This window comes from Dama dama, chromosome 18, assembly GCF_033118175.1.
Source record: "Dama dama isolate Ldn47 chromosome 18, ASM3311817v1, whole genome shotgun sequence".
Classification (NCBI taxonomy): domain Eukaryota; kingdom Metazoa; phylum Chordata; class Mammalia; order Artiodactyla; family Cervidae; genus Dama; species Dama dama.
The window spans coordinates 69760988-69780115 of NC_083698.1; the positions used below are offsets into that span (position 1 = coordinate 69760988).

Here is a 19128-nt window from a genome sequence, read left to right on the forward strand (position 1 = left end):
TTTGCCCTGTATAAGAAACTGATGAGTATGCAAGATGAGGTTAATGCAATGGGTAAAGTAAATCAATTCCATGTCTTAACTAATACCCTTAATAGTTTAGCAAGCCACATAAAAGTTTACTTTTAAATGGACACTTAGGCTAATTTGACAGCATGTTTGCCATTAGGCAACAATTACTGTCATTAGAGTGACTTTTTCCCCCTTTTATCTCTAGTCAAATCTAGGAAAAAAATAAGAGGGAGGAAGAAAGGAGGACAAATTGTTTACTTTTAACATTAAATTCTGGTGCCTGCAAGTCAAACTCATTATGTAGCTGAAGAAACCAAAAAATTTTTGCACACTTTGTGGTTATTAGTTAAAATTATATGCCATATACATGATTGCTTAGAGAGAAGGGAAACTTTTTTTAAAGCTGTATTTTGCATCATAGCATTAGTCACTTTCTTCCAATTTTGGAAACAAGATAGAAACTTTCTGTAAAAATTGCATAAATATCAGGGTTGTAAAATTTTTTAGCTTTAGTATTGCAATAGAACATGGAATAGAGTTATTTCTGAAAATGTGAATCTTGCTAGGCAAATACATTTCAGTATGGATATAAAACCTGAAGCAATAACACACAACTGGTCTCTTCCTTCTCTTATTTTTTCTTCCTCCCCTTCTTCTCCTTCTCCCCCTTATTTTCCTTCCTCATTTCTGCCCTCTTCTCATCTTTCTTCCACAAAACAATAATAGTGCAAAGCCTTTGCAGCTTTCAATGAAAACAGATCTTTAAGCAATATAATTCAGTAGTATTTTGCATACTTTTCTTATAGACTCCTCTAGATCAAAGGAGATTAAAAACTTTATATCCTTAATACCTTATACTAAACAAACAAGTTCTGAAATTTCTTCTTGTAATTTTATAGATCTAATATTAATTTGTTTTTTCTCTAATATCTAACTTTTAATGGTATAAAAATTAAGTATTTAAAGTTTTATTTCTTATCCATATCTTTAACAAAAGCATACAAAGTAAGTGGGGCTTGGGAATCTTCTCATTGCCTGTTCTTATAAATGAAGCTTTATTGGAACAAGCCATGTCTATTTCTTTATCTATTGCTCCTGGCTGTCACCCTTCCGCTGGTGGCTCAGACAGTAAGGAATCTGTCTGCAATACAGGAGACCAGGGTTTGATCCCTGGGTCAGGAAGATCCCCTGGAGAAGGGAATGGCAACCCACTCCAACATTCTTGCCTGGAGAATCCCATGGACAGAGGAGCCTGGTGGGCTACAGTCTATGGGGTCTCAAAGAGTCAGACACGACTGAGTGACTAACACTGGCTGTTTCCACACTACAATGAAGGAGTTGAAAGGTTGAAACAGCTGCTCTCTGGCCCTAAAAACCTGAAATATTTACTGTCTATCCCTTTACAGCCAAAGTTTACCAACTACTGCACCAGAGTATACATTTCATTTGATATTTTGACCTTGTAGTCAAAGACTGAGTAGTCACATACCATTGGTTTGAAAGGCTGCTGCTTCATAATATGTAATTCACCACTTACACATTTATTTCTTTATTCAACCATTCTTAAGCATTTCCTGTGGGCTAGGTATTTTTCCATGTGATGAGAAGACAAAACCTGATAAGATAACCCTTGATGATATGGAAATATACAGTTATAAGTTTTAATATAATGTGCCAACCTCTAGTAGAGACATTCATTCTGCCATTCTTACTAACTTTGTGGGCATCCTGTGAAAGTTATATGTGTCCTTCCACCTTTCCTGTTCTTCTAATTAGTAATTCTCTGAAGAGGGAAGCAGTGCCTTTACCTTCTGAAATCACTCTTCTGCAAACCCTTTATGATATGCAGAGAATTCTCATAAATTATAGGCCACATAGCTATAAGAACAGTATTACTGGTTTTACTAGAATAATTATTCTATCTTTTGGATTTGCCTCCTTACTGATTATTCCTTTCATGCATATTTTTAGAATTAAACTCAAGATGCCTGCCCTTCTTCCTTTTTTGAACATTACCTTTTTATTTTTCTTTAAACAGAAACTGTTGTGTTGCTCCAGAATTTTCTTGTAGCAGCATGTACTTTTTGAGGACATACTTGCTCGGCATTAATTAAAGGGATACTCTAGGGGCCTAGACTGGAAGACATGTAGCAGAACTTTCTCTCTCTAACCTGTTGTAGCTCTTACCTCTTTCCTAGTATATCAGAGCTATGGATGGAGAGCTGCAGGTGTTTTGTCTTGTTTTAAGAAGGTCAAACATGCTGAACAGATACAAGTATAGGATGAGGCATCAATAGTTCCTTATCCTGCATCTGCTGGAATCATTCAATCATCACATGTTTACTAAAAAGCTATTACATGTCCACTAAGGTACTAAGTGATGACACAAAGCCTGAAACTTCAGTAAAAATGGATTCTGAATTGTTGTTTTCCTCCATCTTTCAATCATTCATATGCCACAAATATGTCCCAGTCTCCCTTTTCCTCTTTTCTCCCCTTCTTAAAATGTCTTTTCTTTCGAAATTGTTTCCAGTTTATCCAGACAGAGTTAATTGTTCCAATCTCTGTTAAAATGTCCATTATTCATCTCTTGTAGCAATACCTAATAGTTTTTGTGAATTGTGTATTTACTTGTCAGACTCTATTCCCAATTGTCAGCTTTCAGAGGTCAGGAGATGTGTTTCACTCATTTTCCCCCTAGATTCCAACATAGTTCCTGCCTGGCATAGCATCAGTACTTAATAGATATTAATAATAGAGTATGATTTTTTAAAATCCGCCCTTCATTATCAGTTTTTCATAAACACACATTCAACCAGAAAATATAACATTCCTTTGAGAAATAGAAGAGGGTTCTGATCGAAAAGATTACTTTTAGATCAACATTTAATCATCTTTAAAATTTATTGTCACTTCAACAAATATTTTGTTAGAATTGATAATGTCGACAATATTTGGAGACTGCTGAGTCTGAAAAAATTCATAATTCTAATACTTCTATAATTCTCCTTCCTAGTAGTATACCGAACTTTAAATCAAAAAGGGAAGCTGGTTGGAAAAAGGTGACATATTTGAGTCAATATTGTGTTATGAGTGATAATTAGACTTGCAGATTGAATTTCAACAACTTCTAGGCTAACAAGGCCTTATTATGGGCTATGAAAATATGTTACTATATTTATTTCATATTTTTTAAGAGGCAAATTTTCATATCTTCCAAAGCCAAAGTCTGGTGTATAGATGTCCCCCAGAGATTAATGCAATTATTGATTGAATGTTGAATTAACTATTGGTATTTTAATGCTTTTCTCCTGAAGAAAATTCAGCCACTCTTTACTTCCACAATAATTGCTTCTCACATATGCCACTTTTAAGTGTTCATTGAAATAATGTGGAGGAGTTTTTTCTGTACATACTATAATCCATCATGTCTTCTAAGCAATGTAAGGGGAATCTTTAGGGAGGAAACCTGTATCTTTGTGAATAAAATATTGTGCATGATACATAATGCCAGATTGGTTCAACTCAGAGCTTATAAGCTCTGAATTAATAGGAAATATTTTGTTTTGAAATAATAGAAATTAAAACCCACAAGAAAGCAGGTCAATTATGGTAAATTTCCTTGTATATCTTTTTCTTTTCAAACTTGGAGGTTGATATGTTTTGATCAAAAACCAACATACATCAGTAAAACCTACAAACCCATTTAATTGTGATTTTTAATTTCTTAGCAGTCAGTGTTCTCTTCTAGAGCACTTTGAAATGGATTTTTTTTTCTTTTGTAAGAAAAGATGTTATTGAATCAAAGCTATAGCATGCAGATATGCCGTTAACAGGAAACTTCAAAGTAAATAATTTTAACAGACTTTCATTCTATAGTGACATATTTTCTTGATCTTAGTAGAAAATGTGTATTTTATTGACTATTTATGATGCTGTGATAAAATTCAGTGTTAATTCTAGGATCCAGCTTTTCTTTGTAATTGATTTAATGATCAGTGGTTTTCCTTTTCATCTAGCCTTTGCTTATTTGAAGAAAAAAACTAGATAATGCATACAATACAATACAATACAAATAGTCTTTGTATTGAATAAACAGGACTCATAACATACCATTATGACATTGACATGACTATTCATTTTTGGCCTTCCCAAGTGGCGCTAGTGGTAAAGAACCCTCCTGCAAATTCAGATGACTTAAGAGACATGGATTTGATCATCAGGAAGATCCCCTGGAGAAGGAAATGGCAACCTGTTCCACTCTTCTTGCCTGGAGAATCCAAAGGACAGAGAGGCTGGTGGGCTACAGTCCATAGGGTTGCACAGAGTTGGATGCAACTAAAGTGATTTATCACAGCACAGCCCAACACATTCTTTTAATTTCTACAACCCTTCTACCTTTTCTTTCCTTTTTTTTAGTGAAGCAAGTAAAGTATTTATTAAGAGGAAAAAACATGCAGTATATGTGATAGACATATGGGCAGACTCTAAAGGAAAGAAGTCCCTGAGTTGTACCCTTATGGCAGTTTGAGTTATTTTTATGGGGCATTTCTTCCAGGTTTCCTTTGGCTAATCATTTTAATTTGCCTGGCTCAGATCCAGATTTGCTATATCTCAGGAACCTCCGATACTCATGCACACATCTCTTAGCCAAGATGGATTCTACCAAAAAGGTGTATGGGTAGAACAACTCTTGGCATCACTCCCCCCTTTGACCTCCAAGGAGACTTTCTGCACATGTGCGGTCAGGGAGGTCTCCTGACTTCAAAGATGAGAAATATGTGTTCTGGGAAAGGCCCACCATCCTCTCTTAGTTGCCTTGCTCTTCTTGTCTTAGAGTTTCAGTCCACAGGGGATGAATCTCCAATTGGTTTATGCTGAGAGGCAGGGAGTATGGTGGCATCTATCTTCTGGCCTCAAATCCTCCCTGAGAAACATAAACCCCAAAATAACTTTATTGGGAAGATGAAGGGCAGAGATCTGTCTTCTGTAACTTCTTCAGCCTGACAAGAGGCTACCTGGTTGGGGTCACTGAGCTCTGGCCCTGTCTCATTAAAGGGTCCCCCGGGTGACTTCTGTTGTTACTGCAACAGGATCTATTGTGGGGAGTGACTGGAGTCCCTGCATCACCTTTACCCTGTGATATTCTAGAGAAAACACTAATTAGATTAGAGAAGAAGGAGCTAAAGATCAGTATAAGACTATTATCCTTGTGTTGCTAAGGGGAGGGTTAGGCAAGAGGCATTAGAATTTTCTTCAGTAGGAAAATGAATACTATTGTTCTCTACATTAATGTTCTGAGTCTTAGGTCTCTGATAGAAGACTCTTTTCCACCAGAAACTTGGCTAAAATTCCTTACGGGATGGACAAAGGTGATCATTAGAAGATCCATAGAGATCATTAGAGATCCTTCCTGGTTTGGAATGCAGGATTTCAGGGCTGTTTCTTAGTTGACCTCTCTGGGTATGTAAAAATATTAAAGATAGTAAGTACAAGTATATAATAATACTTATTTTGTACATATATAAATATGCACCATATATAAATAAAATATGTTATCATATTTAAAATACTCTTTCCCTCATGTGTGCTCTCATAGATACAAAACAGCCTCCCATGCAGAGCCCCTTTAGCTGTAATTCCCAGAATAGCACTGAGGCTCTCTATCAGTGTGTGTGTGTGTGTGTGTGTGTGTGTGTTCTTGAGTATATTTCCCTGTACTATACAGTAGGTCATTGTTGGTTATCTATTTTATATAGGGTGTTGCTGTTGTTGTTCATTCACCAAGTCGTGGATTCTTTGTAACCTCATGCAGCATGCTAGGCCTCCCTGTACCTCACCATCTCCCAGAGTTTGCCTTAGTACATGTCCACTGAATCAGTGGTGTCATCCAACCATCTCTTTATATAAGGTAGCATGTACCTATTAATCCCAAACTCTTAATTTATCCCTCCTCCACCTTTCCACTTTGGGAACTATAAGTTTGTTTTCTATGTCTGGGGGTCTATCTCTGTTTTGTGTGTGTGTGTGTGTATATATATATATATATATATATATATATATATATGTGTGTGTGTGTGTGTGTGTGTGTGTGTGTGTGTGTGTGTGTGTATGTATAAAGATTCAACATATAAGTGATATCATATGATATTTGTTTTTTTCTTTCTGGCTGGGGCTCTTTGTTGACCGGCCATCCTCCATCAATTTTCTTTTCTCCATTGAATCCAGGATCTGGCTGTGAAATCCTGTCGTACCTTTCATGTAATCCTGTTGGTCAGGACTAAAGGTGTTTTGAGGTAAGTTTTCATTTCTTCAGGGTTCACATTTGAACCACAGAAAATCTCAAACATCCATTCACCCACTTTAAAAGGGAATTTATTCCCAGATGTAGCACAACTCACCTTGGCTCCCCTGCCAGAGTAAACTTATTGCCATCCTTCGGACTCCTACAGGTATCATGGGCAGGAACTTGAAGACAGAACATCAAGTCCTCCTAACTCTAGGAGAACTATCACAAATTCTTCAAGAAGCCTCCTTAAAGTTACCCTTACTAAACTTTAGGTGAAAGAAGTACTAATGACATTATAGCCTGCCAAGGGAGGATGGGACTTGCAGTTCTTTCTCCAATAATCTGCCTTATAAAACTCTCCCTAGCCGCTTTCAGATTATAGACCTGTGTTCTCAACCCTGGGGGTTACACTGGGATTGAGGACCACTGCTTAGTCCCTGGTTAACTCAAGTATCATCTGCATCAACAGCATCCTCATTACTGGAAGCTTCAGTTCAGTTGCTCGGTCATCTCTGACTCATTGCGACCCCATGAACTGCAGCACACAAGGCTTCCCTGTCCACCACCAACTCCCAGAGCCTCCTCAAACTCATGTCAGTGATACCATCTAACCATCTCATCCTCTGTCGTCCCCTTCTCCTCCTGCCTTTAATCTTTTCCAGCATCAGGGTCTTTTCCAATGAGTCATTTCTTCACATCAGGTGCCCAAAATATTGGAGTTTCAATTTTAGCATCACTCTTTCCAATGAATATACAGGACTGATTTCCTTTAGGGGACTGGTTGGATCTTCTTGCAGTCCAAGGGACTCTCAAGAGTCTTCTCCAACACCACAGTTCAAAAGCATCAGTTCTTCTGAGCTCAGCTTTCTTTATAGTTCAACTCTCACATCCATACATGACTACTGGAAAAATCAAGCTTTGACTAGACAGATCTTTGTCAGCAAAGTAAATGTCTCTTCCTTTTATTATGCTGTCTAGTTTGGTCATAGCTTTTCTTCCAAGCAGTAAGCATCCTTTAATTTCATGGCTGTAGTCATCACCTGCAGTGATTTTGGAGCCCCCCAAATTAAAGTCGTTCAGTTTCCATTGTTTCCCCATCTATTTGCCATAAAGTGATGGGACCAGATGCCATGACCCTAATTTTTTGAATGTTGAGTCTTAAGCCAGTTTTTTCACTCTCTTCTTTCACTCATCAAGAGGCTCTACAGTTCTTTTTAAATTTCTGCCAGTGTGGTGGCATTTACATATCTGAGGTTATTAATATTTCTTTCAGCAATCCTGACTACAGCTTGATTCCATCTTAATAACAATCTTCATCCAGCCCGGCATTTCACCTGATGTACTCTGAATATAAGTGAAATAAGCAGGGTGACAATATACAGCCTTGACGTACTCCTTTCCTGATTTGGAACCAGTCCATTGTTCCATGTCTGGTTCTAACTGTTGCTTCTTGACCTGCATACAGATTTCTCAGGAGGCAGGTCAAGTGGTCTGGTATTCCCATATCTTTAAGAATTTTCCACAGTTTGTTGTGATCCACACAGTCAGAGGCTTTGTTAAATCAATAAAGCAGAAGCAGATGTTTTTCTGGATGTTTTTCTTTTTCAATGATCCAGTGGATGTTGGCCATTTGATCTCTGGTTCCTCTGCCTTTTCTAAATCCAGCTTGAACATCTGGAAGTTCACGGTTCATGTGAACCTTTTCCTTCATTTTCCTTCAAAAGGATTTCCTTCATCCTTTTCCTTCATTCATAGTTTTCACTTGACCGTCAAAATGAGTACCAAGAGTTACAGTTTTATCACGTTAAACTTTCAATTTTGCAGACATCAGAATATTTCTATTTTAAACGTTCTATAGTCTGTAGTAGAGGTTTAAAGGTATAAGGATGAATGAACTAACATTTTTCCAAAAATATTGGGAATCAGATTTTTATTGTTGTTGTTCTTCAGTTGTCCAGTTTTGTCTGACTCTTTGCGACCTCATGGACTGCATCACACTAGGCCTCCCTGTGATCCTCTTCTCCTTCTGCCCTCTTTTTACCCCAGCATCAGGGACTTTTCCAATGAGTCATCTGTTTGCATCAGACGACCAAAATACTGGAGTTTCAGCTTCAACATCAGTCCTTCCAGTGAATATTCAGGGTTGATATCCCTTATGATTGGCTGGTTTGATCTCCTTGCTGTCCAAGAAACTTTCAGGAGTCTTCTCCAGCACCAGAGTTTGAAAGCATCAATTCTTCAGTGCTCTGCCTTCTTTATGGTCCAACTCTCACAACTGTACGTAACCACTGGGAAGACCATAGCCTTGACTTATACGGACATTTGTTGGCACAGTAATGTCTCTGCTTTTCAACAGACTGTCTAGGTTTCTCATCACTTTCCTGCCAAGAAGCAATTGTCTTCTGATTTCATGTCTGCATCCACAGTGATTTTGGAGCCCAAGAGAGGAAATCTGTCACTGTTTCCAGCTTTCCCCCTTCTATTTGCCATGCAGTAATGGGGCCAGATGCCATGGTATTAGTTTTTTTAATATATTTTCCTAAGATGGCTCTTTTACTCTCCTCTTTCACCCTCATCAAGAGGCTCTTTAGTTCCTCTTTGCTTTCTGCCATTTGAGTGGCATTATCCACATAAAGAAAGCTGAGCTCCAAAGAGTTGATGCTTTTCACCTTGTGGTGTTGGAGAAGACTCTTGAGAGTCCCTTGCATTGCAAGGAGATAAACCAGTCAGTCCTAAAGGAAATCAGTCCTGAATATTCATTGGAAGGACTGACGCTGAAGCTGAAGCTCCAATACTTTGGCCACCTGATGCAAAGAACTGACTCGTTAGAAAAGACCCTGATTCTGGGAAAGATTGAAGGTGGGAGGAGAAGGGGATAACAGAGGATGAGATGGTTGGATGACATTAATGACTCAATGGACATGAGTTTGAGCAAGCTCTGGGTGTTGATGATGGGCAGGGAAGCCTAGAATATTGCAGTCCATGGGGTTGCAAAGAGTCAGACATGACTGAGCAACTGAACTGACTGATCTACATATCTTACGTTGTTGATATTTCTCCTTCCTATCTTGATTTCAGCTTATAACTCATTCAGTCTGGCATTTCTCATGATGTGCTTAGCGTATAATTTAAACAAACAGGGTGACAGCAGACATCCCTGTCATACTCCTTTCTCCATCTTGAGCCAATCAGTTGTTCTGCAGAGTTCTAACTGTTGTTTCTTGACCTGCCTATGGCTTTTCAGGAGACAGGTAAGATGGTCTGGTATTAACATCTCTCTAAGCACTTTACACAGTTTGTCAGGATAAACACAGTCAAAGATTTTATAGCATAGTCGATGAAACAGAGATAGATGTTTTTGAAATTCCCTTGCTTTCTCTATAATCCAGAGAACGTTGGCAATTTGATCTCTGGTTCCTCTTCCTTTTTTAAACCCAGCTTGAACATCTGGAAGTTCTTGGTTCATATAATGCTGAAGCCTAGCACATAAGATTTTAAGCATGACTTTCCTAGCTTGGGAGATGAGTGTAATTGTCTGATGGTTAGCACATTCTTTGGTACTACCCTTCTTGGGAATTGGGTATGAGGATTGATCTTTTCCAGTCCTTTGGCCATTGCTAGATTTTCCAGATTTGCTGACATAATGAATGCAAAATCTTGATGGCATCATACTTTAGCAATTTGAACAGTTTTGCTGAAATTTAACCATATCTACTAGCTTTATATTGGTATGCAAAACCATTAAACATTTGTGTTTCTTTAAAGACAAAAATCTACCATCTCACTCATTTTATAAATAATTTTTAAAAGATGCAGTCTCAATTAAAAACCATTTTTTGAAAATATAAATTTATTTTTATTTAAAAATTTACCTTACCAAAATCATGCTCTTTCCTACATGTACTCTGCTTGGCAGTGGCCCATGAACTAGGAGAGGGCAGCTTCTGTGAGATGCAGGCCATCATGTAGATGTATGAAGGGTAGTGAGGGAAATCTGGTGACTCTTCCTTATTTGCAGGGACTTCTGTACACAGCACAATGCAGAAACTCCTCTGTGATAGGTTCAAGTATCTGAGTTCCTTAACCTTGCATCTTTGACTTAGTAGGACTGCCGTTAGAGAAAAAGGAAGAAACACAAAAATTCGTGGTCTAAAATAGTTGAAAAAGTAAAGTCACTCAGTCGTGTCCTTTACAACCCCATGAACTGTAATCTGCCAGGCTCCTTTGTCCATGGGATTTCCAGGCAAGAATACTGGAGTGGGTTGCCATTTCCTTCTCCAGAGGATCTTCCTGACCCAGGGATTGAACCCGGGTCTCCTGCATTGCAGGCAAGCTCTTTACTGTCTGAGCCAGGAAAGGTTGTATGTCCTGTTTTAATAGGAAGATGTGAATCAACATACCTTATATAAAGGGCAAGGATCATAAATACTAGAAGACTGTAACAGGTACAGGAACCACAGACCCTTTAGCGTTATAAAATAGTTCTATACCCACCATGGATGATTTATTGATCTTTTCTTATTGACAAACTGATTGCATACATGCCAAAATGAACAGACTGGAAGCAGAAGCAAATTTAGATGTAAACAAAACTGTAATGGATGATACATTTTCCTTCTAATAGGAACCGATAAACCTAAGTATTCCTTCAATATAATGCACCCTGTGCCTCAAATATTCCCATGTAAATGGAAATATAATTTCCACTATTTTTTTTTCTTTGGATGGATCCTCAATTCATAAAAAGGTAACAGGGCATATCCAAGTTCTGGCAAAAAAAGATTCTGATAGTCATAAAATATATTAATGTAATATTAAAGCAATATAGCCTGTCTAGAAGGCCTAATTGTTTAAATTCCTTCTCCCTTTTTCTAGTCCCTATTCCTATAATAAATATTTTCCAACATCCTCATTCAATTTATTTCCTTCTCATACCTCCAGTTCTCTTATGGCACTAATGACAACTAATGATTTGTGATTCACCATATTTTTATTAATTGTGGAATTTTCTTCCTGCCCCACAGCACAAATAATCTATTTTTAGAAAATAATACCAGTCTATTTTCTAGCTTTTGCTGTGTTTAGCTTCTTAAGGAGTAAAACCGAATTCCTTTCCAAAGTGCATAATGCTTACTGCCTACACAAATGATGAGCATTGCAGTGGCTTAGTGGTAAAGAGTCTTCCTGCCATTGCAGGAGACCCAGGAGACATGGGCTCAGTCGCTGGGTCGGGAAGATCCCCTGGAGGAGGAAATGGCAACCCACTTCAGTATCCTTGCTGGGAAACCTCAGGGACAGAGGAGCCTAGCAGGCTACAGTCCATAGGGTTGCAAAGAGTTGGACACAACTGAGAGTGTGCACACACACACTCTCACACTCACACACACACACTCTCACACTCACACTCTCACACTCACACACACACTCACACTCACACTCTCACACACATACTCTCACACACACTCTCACACTCACACACAGACACACTCACACTCACACACACACACTCACACTCTCACACTCACACACAGACACACTCACACACACACTCACACACACACTCACACACACACTCTCTCACACTCATACACACATACTCTCTCACACTCATACACACACACTCTCACACTCACACACACAATATACTTAAGAACCATGTAACCAGTAAAATGAAACACCAAGGACCCCAGTACCTAAACAAATTCCAGCTCTTGTTTGCCTTGCTCTGCTCTGTAGCTTGCTTTATTCCCTGTTGCTAGCATCTTACTATGTTTTTCTTTGTTTGCTCTCTATACAGTGTATCCCTTTTACTTGATGTATCTCTCCTGGCATTTACCTCTGACTCACTTTAAATACCAGACTGATTTGCACTCATCACAGTGTACTTCCAGAGCTTGAAACTTTTTTCTTCTCCCCCTAAATCTAGTTCTAGACCTTAAGACCCTGTGTTAGGCTTATTTCATTCTACAAAAGAAAAGTGGGCTTAAAGTTGAATGAAGTTGAATAAAGCCAAACGTACTTACTAAATAAACTTAAGTGGTACCTCATTTCCAAGCAAATCATTTCTTAAATAATGGTGATAATTTCTTAACTTGAAATAATTTAAGTCATTTCTTCTCTTCGAGTCTATTATTTAAAGTCCTCCATCAAATAGCTCTATGTAGTACAGCTTGGGATTTTTTCCTATGCTTTTCCCAGCAGATTAGTTATTTACATAATCCTCAATGCTTGATTCTTGCACTTGTGTATCATTGTCTTCTGTACAATAAACATTTGTAACTATTTCAAAACATCCTTCAGCTCAAGCTCTTTCAATAAGCAATTGAACATACCCTTATGACAGCAGCCCTGTGGCCTCACCTATTTCAGAGTGTACATACAGGAGTTTGATTTGTATAGAATTTATATTATTACATTGTTATAAGGAGAAGTTTCAAGTGTAAGGCTTATCTCCCCAACTGGACTCTAAGCACTAGAAAGAAATCAAGTATCTTGTCTATATATCTTTGAGTTGCTTGAAAACCTAACATATTACTGATAGAAACATAATAAACATCAACAGTCTTGGCTTTGTAAGGAATTACTATTGTTGTTTAGTTGCTAAGTGGTGTCCAACTCTTTTGCAATCCTATGGACTATAGTCTGCCAGTCTCCTCTGTCCATGGTATTTCCCAAGCAAGAATACTAGAGGGGTTGCCATTTCCTTCTCCAGGGGATCTTCCTGACCCAGGGATGGAAACTGAAACTCCTACATTGCAGGTGGATTCTCTATTGCTGAACCAATTGGCCTCCTTTTTCATACTTTAATTTTATTTTGAGAACACATTTCTTATTGGTGTATTAAATAAAACTTCTCTGTAGCTAAAGGAGTAAGAACACTGTTTTACCACCATAAAAAGAAAAATAAAATCTCTCTACATTATGAGTATGAATTCAAATGACAAAGAAATGAGATGTGGAATGAAAATAAAATTTCACCAGAGAGAGATCAAAGCTTTATTTATTCTTTTGAAAACATGGGGATGTGGATATTCAAAGATACTGACTGAATTGTTGGTCAACATGAGAGAGATTTATTCTTCTGTTTCACATAGAGTGATACTTGACATGGGAGCATATATTTTAAACACCATTTTCAAATGGGCAAAGAATATATGTGTTCACTGATGTGTGTACAGCATAAATGCTTAATTATAACACTAGTTATTAGAAAGCTTTATATAATAAGAAAAGGAGCAGAGATCAAACCACATGTTTCTTTTTTGTATCTGAGTCTGTTTCTCTTTTGTATATAAATTCATTTGTATTATTTTTTATATTCCACATATAAGGGATATCATATAATATTTGTCTTTGACTTACTTCACTAAATATAGTATTCTCTAGGCCCTTCCATTTTGCTGATAATGGCAATATCTCATTCTTTTTTATGCCTGAGTAATATTCCATTGTATATGTATACCACATCTTAATCCAGTTATCTATTGATAAAAATACGGAGTGCTTCACAAATTTGCATGTCATCTTTGCACAGGGGCCAAGCTAATCTTTTCAGTCTATAGTTTTCCAATTTTAATATATGTCCTTTCAAAGCAAGCACTAATTAGTGTTTGTTTTTAAATTTTCAGATGGTTTCTGTCAATGCTGCTTTGATTATTTCCTACAAAAGAGGAAAAGTATAGGTTATTGCTAGATATAACTAGAGATACTACTTGCACTGTAGATATGGCAGAATTGCTGTCCTCTTCCAAATTTCTTACCCTAAGAAAGTGGGCAACAAAGCAATGAGAAATAAGCATCTGCTTATTTCAAATATGCACAAGCTCATTTACATGCTAGGACATCTGTGTAATATATAAATGAAAGTATAGGGTCTTGCTTCTGGGCTTTGAGAAAAGCAATGCCATTATTGGAGTAAAGTTTCATTTCATTCGTTTTAAGAAAGTTTACTTGATTTTATTCTTATAAAACTAATTCGTCTTTGTTCTGAGTATTGGAGTAAAATGTAAAGTTTGAAAAAAGAGATTATCCAGGCTCTCTCCCAGAAGCTTTCACTGTCAATATAGTATTAGATATGTTTATTACAGACTTTCTAAGCAGACTTTTCTTAGTTTTGATCATATATGTGTAGTGATTTACTCAATTAATTTTACAACTTGTTTATAAAATCGGTTTTATCTCTTGATTCTTCATCTTACATAAATTTCATCATAAATAATATTATCTTACGTAATTTTCACTGTGCTTGAGTTAATGTTGTTAAATCTGAGTGATTTAATTCTTTCATCATAGGCTAACTCTTCCCTATTAATTTCTTTTATTCAACTGACTTTTGTCTAATGCACTCAGTTGTAGAAAATTTCAAAATATAATATGATGCAGTATTTATATAAAATTCAGCAGCAGTATTATTATAAGAAATTATGTTTCTTATTTCTATAGCATCTCTTTCATATTCATTAAATGTGCAGAGATGATGACCATGCATTTATGTAATTTTGACCTATTACAACATGCCAGTGAAATTGTTTTTTAAGATATTTCATGACATTTATAATCAATTTTACTCAAATTTAGGATATTGATTTTGCTAAAGAACATTGTATTTTACTTTATTTGTGCTCCTGTCTGTCTCTTAAATGAGATTGCTCATATGTTCTTTCTTGACTGATGTATATATTAGTTCCCATAACAGATTAGAACTAACTAAAGTTTTAGTAAATTAATTAATTAGTGTATTTTTGTAACTTTTATTATGTTTGTTTAAATGTATCTACAAAGCCTCTAAAACATCTGAAAAATATGTTTGGCTTAAAAAGTAGACAATATTTGTTGGCATGGCAGTTTTCTAAAGATAAGCTAAATGTTGAAGTTTTTTTTTGGATTCTTTTAATTTTGCTAGTGTAGTTTTCAGCTACTTGTCAGCTAAAACCTTCAACTAAGATAATATTGTATTTATTCAGATTGTTTGACTCAAGTGTATACTTCAGAAAACTTCCATAGAAATGTTCCTTCTTTAACACCATCCTTCAAGAAAAATGATTCTGTTTAGAGATCTTCCCCCACTTTATTGGTTAATCATATTTATTTGTTGCAACACTTTCTTAAAAATACTCAAATTGTTTTTTGCTTTGTTTTAGTCACATTCATTTATTTTTATCACATTCATTAGTATAAAAAGGCTTACATAGGAGATGGTTATAAAAACTTATCCTCTTCATCAGTTTCCTGTGGATCCATTTTCCATACAGGAGAAGCAAATTATAAAAATTAATTCCAGGCTATATGCCAGCTTTTGGATTGAAATCAATTAACACACAGAAAGAAACAGCTGATGGTCTGGACTAGATTGTTTGATTTTGTTGTCGATAATGTCATTCATTTTGTTTTGCTTTCTGGAAGAAAACTAAAAGTTAAGTGATGACTAGTCCTTCAAGAACTTCAGATTTCCAAAGATCCCGGCATATTGCCTGCTTTTTTATTGCTACAGTTCTGTTCTCCCTGTGCCCGCAGGTGTAAATGACATGAAAAATAATGCGAGGGAAGATTAGGTGTCAGAGAAGGAAGAGGTTTGATTTGCACACGGGAAAACAGATGGGCAAAGATGAAATTAAGTGGTTAGAAAATTGAAGCTGTGTTACAAAATATTATAAGGAGTTATGAATGTTAAGTCATGTGAAATGCACTACAGGTATAGCACACATAATAGACATACTATCTAGCTAGCAAGGATGATTTTAATTTTATCAAGTTATATCCCAAAGAGAATCTTAGGAAAACTTTAAGAGTGGAAATCACAACTAAAATAATCCATGGTGCTATTCCAATACCATAAAAACATGCATCTGACTCGATTGATTTTGTACAAGGAACAAGCCATTGCACATTTCCTCCTAAATTCTTTCCCTTAATCCCAAACAAGCCCCACCTCCAGTTGGACTGATGGTACCCATTCTAAACTGGAGCCTGGTTTGGTGACTTCTTGGCTCTTTGTCGAATTTTCTTTCTTCCCTCTCAAGAGATCTAATGTAAGGTGTCTTCATCTAAGTTTTTCTGCTGGCATTTCTTATAGTCATGATGGTATACCTTTGATAATCCTTTTCTGTAAGTACACATAAATTCTTTGTAACACCTCTGTACCCTTTCTGTTCTCCATTTTCTGGCAGGTATCTTAGGAAATCACTCCCACTATAAATTATTACAAAATACCTGGATTATGATTGAAAGATAAGACTACTTTTCATGTAAATCATGTTACTAAATACTCATTACGATTTCCTCCAGACTTCTCTTCCTACCACACCGTTTCTTGATTAATGGCACCAAGAGATGCCCAATTAATTTCTCCATCTCTCAGACCAGTAAAGGGGAAATCATAAAGGTTCATTCCTCCCTCACCCCAACGATAATAACTGAAACCTGAAAACTGAAGTGATAATAATTGAAACCAAATGTCTATCTCTTTATCACCTCTCATATCTGACCACTTTTCCCCTTCCTCAGAATACTGGATTATTAACTTAAGTCAGGCTTTCATCTCTTGTTTCCACCATTTCAATATTTTTTAATTGACCCTGCATCTTTTGTCACCCCTTTCTTATCTATCCTTAAGTTTGTCATCAGGGTAAGATTTTAAGTTGCTAATCAGATCATGCCATACTTTTACATACAATTCATCGTTAACGTCTCATTCCCCTAAACTTAAACCCCATCTTCTTGGCATGGCACTTGAAGGCTACAATAATTGAGTTTCTGCTTGCCTGTCCAGGCTTATTAGAATCCACTCTACATCACACTCTGTGTTGTAGCCATCTCAGAATTCATCATGCCGGTTTGCCCCTTCACAGATGTTTTCTCTGCATTTAATAGACTTCTTACTCTCAGGCCTTGCTTTCCTTGCCTAAGCAATTATATCTAAGATTAATATATAAGATTAATATAACACTACTTGTTATTTATTTTAATGTTTCCCTTTCTACTTACTAATGTTACATTCTATCATTTTTAATTGCAATTATATACCCTTACAATTATATTCTGGGTTAAATAGGCTGTTGTGAGCTAGCCTAGAAATCTTACTATTATTTGTAAAGTGTTTCAATTAAAACAAAAGCCACAAGTTCCAAATGACTGACTGGAAAGCAAATATTTGGAACATAACCTATTGTAATTTCATTCCCACTGGTTATAACACCAAATGAAGAAACAAGAGCAAACCTCAGAGGAAGACTTGCTTGGTTGTTAAAACATGTTTCTAGTGATGTAGGCATGAGAGAATAAAGAAAGGTATGTTTCTATTTAACATTAAATGCCAGATGCTATTTATACACAATAAAAATTCTGGAAACAACAGGGTTTGGCTCTAAGTTCAAAAATGAACTACTAAGGAATTAAGCTCTTAGCTGAATAATGGATGGCAAATAGTAGAGTTGAGTTTCTTACTGTCTGAGTGGGAGATTATAGATAAGTAAGAGGAGAAGTGTGTTTAGGGGACCAGTAAACACACACATACGCATACATATGCACACAGGATAGTATACATAAACATATTATCTTGCTTTGTCAGCTGAAAGAGCTTAGAAGGCAATGACACCCCAGTAGGAATAAGCACAGAATGCACCTGTGTCTTGGTTTCTAATACCCTTCTCCAATTAAAGAAACTAAGGACAATTAGAGAAATGCTTGATGGCCTGACTCTAGGGCTTGGCAGAAAATATACAAGATTATCTTGGAGCATCTTGGTATGCTAGAAAGTAAAGAAGTACTCAAAAAACAAACCAAACACATGTCATTGATGGTTGTATGTCAAAGAGGCATACGAGTCAACTGAAAGGTCCAAAACTGGAATAATTTGACCAACAAAATATATAAAGTAGAGTGGATTATAACCCAAAGTATAAAACAAACGCCAATTAGTCCATGATGATATAAACGATCAAGTAAAGAAAAAAAATGAAAGCATAGACAAATCTCTTGTGCAGTAGAATCCCAAATAATTAGTGTAGATATTTAGCCATCAAGGAAGAGGAACATAACTGCCACTCCTTCATTCCAGGCTGTGCGTTGTGACTTTCTTCCAGAGTATAACGTGGAAAGGAGGGAAAAATGTAAATCACACAGTAGATAAACCTGACAGATATTCCTTTAGCCAAGTGAGAAGGTTTATACTAGTAATGATAAATTGTGTTGATAATATATACCTTTGTTATGGTGTAATAAGGATAGCTGTTTACCTCTGTGATCTTCCTCCTAAACCCTATAACATTAGCTTGATCATGAGGAAACTTCAGACAATTCCCAATAAAAGACATTCTGCAGATATCTGACCAATATTCAAAACTGTCAGGGTCATCTAAAACAAGGAACATCTGAGACTGTTACAGTATAGAAGATCTAAAAAAAATATGATGACCAAATATAATGTGGTGTTGGGAATGAGATCCTGGAACAGAAATGGGCATTCAGTAAAAACTAAGAGAATATGAATTATCTGTGAACTTTAGTAGATCATTTGTATCAATATTGGTTCCCTTATTTTAACAAATATATGATGCCAACAGGGCGTTAATAATACAAGAAATAGCGAAAGTCTCTTGATTGCAAATTCTATGTATTTTCAAAGAAAATATTTTATACATTCCTCTTGTATTTTTTGCATAGAAATAGTGACTTTATATTGTGTTTTTGCATAAAGGACCTTGTATCATATACGGTTAAATCTTTCATCCTTTGGGGGAAAAAATTGCATTGGTTTCAGCTGGCACATCCCATTGCTAGTGTTCACACACAGAATGCTCTTTTATGTGATTCTTTTTTACTGGTTCTTGACC

The 19128-nt window shown here is 36.4% G+C and overlaps 1 protein-coding gene and 1 non-coding gene across 2 annotated transcripts in view; one reads left to right on the top strand and one right to left on the bottom strand.

Moving 5' to 3' along the window:
- The window catches only part of ZNF804B (zinc finger protein 804B), a 518489-nt gene that overhangs the window by 210221 nt on the left and 289140 nt on the right, over nucleotides 1-19128 (top strand). The gene's annotated exons all lie outside the window — the stretch shown is intronic.
- On the bottom strand, nucleotides 13788-13898 carry LOC133073165 (U6 spliceosomal RNA). Its single transcript, XR_009696874.1, has one exon. It is a non-coding gene; the product is annotated as a U6 spliceosomal RNA (small nuclear RNA).